The sequence below is a fragment of the Echeneis naucrates genome, chromosome 17 (genome assembly GCF_900963305.1).
Source record: "Echeneis naucrates chromosome 17, fEcheNa1.1, whole genome shotgun sequence".
Lineage (NCBI taxonomy): Eukaryota > Metazoa > Chordata > Actinopteri > Carangiformes > Echeneidae > Echeneis > Echeneis naucrates.
In genome coordinates, this window is record NC_042527.1 from 22,294,146 (window position 1) to 22,297,806 (window position 3,661).

Here is a 3,661-nt window from a genome sequence, read left to right on the forward strand (position 1 = left end):
TTTATAATAATCATAAAGTTAGGTTTAGAATAAGATTAAGGGTTAGGGTTAGGTTTTTAGAAAAAGAATTAAGGTTAGGGTTAGGATAGGTTAAGTTTAGGTTTAGAATTAGAATCAAAATTAGGGTTAGGTTAAGGTTAGGGTTAGGGTTAGGTTTAGGCCAGGGTTAGGTATTTTAGAAAAAGAATTAAGGTTAGGGTTAGGGTTAGGTTAAGTTTTAGGTTTAGAATTAGAATAAAGATTAGGAAAAAGGGTTTGATACCCCCTCCCGAAGGAGGAGGCAATTGCACTCTCCATTCCCCGGCCAGACCCCCGAATCCCGTCCCAAAATGGTGAACGGGTGCACTTCCCGCGCCTTCCGTACTGGGTTAGGGTTAGGGTTAGGGTTGGGTTAGGGGTTAGGGTTAGTGGGTTAGGGTTAGGGTTAGGGTTGGGTTAGGGTTTAGGTTTATGTTTCCATATGGGATTGTTATTGCACGGGCCTACCAATAGATTTTCCTAAAATACTAATAAAAGCTAGAGAAGAGAAAAAAAAAAAAAAAAAAAAAAAAAAAAAAAAAAAAAAGGGGGGGGGGGAAAGGTTGGGAAGGTTGTTGTGGAAATCGACAATCAGCTCCCTAAGAGAGGTGGTGGTGAAGTGGCACCACAAATGACTAAGGAGCAGGAGACAGCAGATCGAGTCCCGACCCGGTCCAACAGAAGGCCAGTCCCCCAATGACCCTTTTTTTTGAGGGGGAAAAAGAGGGAGAAGACAGAGAAAAAAAAAAAAAAAAAAAAAAAAATTAATTAAAAGGTGAGAGTGGAAGGGTTGTTGTGGATATAGATAACCCAATCTCTGAGAGAGTTGGTAGTCCAATGGCAACACAAACAACCAAGGAACGGGAGACAGCGGATCGAGTCCCAGATGGGTCCAACAGAAGGTCAGTCCCCAAATGGCCCTTTTTGATGAAGTGGAAAGAGGTAAAAAAAAAAAAAAAAAAAAAAAAAAAAAAAAAAAAAAAAAAAAAAAAAAGGGAAGGGTATTGATGGGTACAGGAACCAAATAGCTAAAAGAGCTGGTAGTCCAGTGGAACCACCAACAAATCAGGAACGAGAGACAGGGGATCAAGTCCCCAGCGGATCCGTCAGCAACCCGGTCCTCAAATGGCACTTTTATATTAAAAAAAAAAAAAAACGGGTCAGCTGAACTATAAAAAGAAAGAAGATGAGGAAAAAGAAGGATGGCGTGATGGTGAGGTTCTTGCCTTCCACTCGGCGGGACAGGGTTCAAGCCCCAGGTAGGGCAAAGAAGGGGACCTGTTGGAGGGGGGTTAGAAATATGCTGGGGTAGAGTGATACATTAACTTGGAGGTGAGTAGGAGCCGTCTCGGTCACACGGATCCCAGTTATTGGAGGGAAGAAAATTTTGTTAAATAAAAACAAACGGAACTTAAAACAAGGAGATTTATGGGATAAAATTAGGTTAGTAACAGTTAAAAGTGCTAATAGAGAAGTGCTGTAAAAATAAGTGCTTTAAAAAAGAGATAGAATGGAGTACTACAAATATAAAAATAAAAGAAAGGAAAGGGGTCCTTTCAATAAAATACATTATTAAGTGCTGTAAAATGTAGAAAATAAATCTATAAGTGCTTATAAAAAATATAAAAAAAATGACAAGACATGCCGAACATAATGATTATAAAAAAATGATTAAGTGCCATAAAAGAATTAAGAAGACTTACGAGTACATGCAATAAATGAGACGAACAAGAACATGCGAAAACATGCGGAGTTAGTAAAAAGATGAAGTTAATCTCCTGTGATGTCATAAAAAGAATTTTATATTCCGTCCTAGTGGGGAATTGAACCCTAGTCGGCTAGGGGCAAGGCGAGGTTTTAGCCTGTGGGTCATTGCTGGGTTTAAAGTCTTAAGGGATCCATGCGAGGGAATGAGGGGAGGGGAAAAAAAAAAAAAAAAAAAAAAAAAAAAGGGGATGAAAAGAACTGAACTGGTGAATATTTAAAAATAAATGTAGTGAATAGATATACTCAATTGACGAAAAAGCAAGGAAAATAATAAATAATAAAAAAGATTAAAAAAAAAAAAAAAAAAAAAAAAAAAAAAAAAAAAAAAAAAACGATAAAATAGTGCAAGACCTATAAGAACAATCAAAAGAACCATAGGGGTCCTGAATTCATAAAGAACATAGGAAAAAAAAGTTAAGACTCCTTTAGGGTAGGGATATGCTTTAATTGGACTTATTTGCTAACTTAGGGTTTTCATTTTGAGTTAAAAAAAAAAAAAAAAAAAAAAAAAAAAAAAAAGGGGGGGGAAAAGAGGGGGCGCAGGTTGGGTTTAAAGAATTACTGTGTAAAATTGGTTAAGGTTAGGATGAGGGAACAGGGGGTTATCTGATAAAGAAAGATCTGGTGAAGAGTGAGGAAGGTTAAGGTTAGGAAAAGTGGGTTAGGGTTAGGGTTAGGGTGAGGGGTCAGGGGTCAGGGTTGGGTTAGGGTTAGGGTTAGGGGTTAGGGCGAGAAAACTGAGCCTGTCCTCGATTGAGGACAGGAGGGGCACGGTCCTTCCCCCACGTCCTTCCCCCACCCAGGTCCCGGGATGGTTGACGGTGGCGCCCTCTACCATAATGCACCACCGTCCAACCTTGGTCATTCTGACCCATATTGGGTCTTTTAATCTCTTTTGTGTGTGGTTTGTTTATTTGTTTATTTATTGTTTGATTTTTGTTGAAGTCGCCTTGGTTATTCTAATTAATTATTTATTGTTTTAAATTACTATTTATTAAGTATGATATGTATTAATAATGTATTTATATAATAAAACCAAAGGCAACCAAATGAATGAAATGAAAAAAAATTTTTTATTAAAAAAATAATAAAACAATTTGTTTTTAATAAAAAATTAAATCAAAATAAGTACACCCAGATCGCGACGTTTCGACTGTAATAAGTCTTCTTCAGGCGTGGGTGTACGTAAAAAACGTGTATGTGTGTGTGTGTGAGAGAAATGTATGTGATGTTATCCTTGCGAGCTTGAGAAAGAGAATGAGTCTGTGAGTATGTTTCCCCTTTTATACCCTCCTACTAGCTTTCCTTATTTATCGGTTTTTCTTAACTTTGTTTCCCAGTTTTCCAATTTGCTTTTTTTTGAAATCGGTTTTTTGTTTTTACATGTTAATGACTGTTTTAACTAAAAATCTAATGAAATAATGTAAGAAATAATGAAATAATATATTTTTTTAATTATAACACAAAATATAGTTTATTATTATAGATAATATTTATTTATTATTTATTTATTTATAAATCTATTTATATTTAGTTTCTAATTTTTTCGTTAAAATATTTATAGTATTTATAATATTTATAATAATAATAAGGTTAGGTTTAGAATAAGATTAAGGGTTAGGGTTAGGTTTTTAGAAAAAGAATTAAGGTTAGGGTTAGGATAGGTTAAGTTTAGGTTTAGAATTAGAATCAAAATTAGGGTTAGGTTAAGGTTAGGGTTAGGGTTAGGTTTAGGCCAGGGTTAGGTATTTTAGAAAAAGAATTAAGGTTAGGGTTAGGGTTAGGTTAAGTTTTAGGTTTAGAATTAAAATAAAGATTAGGGTTAGGGTTAGGTTGAGGTTAGGGTTAGGTTTAGGTTAGATTAGGGTTAGGGTTA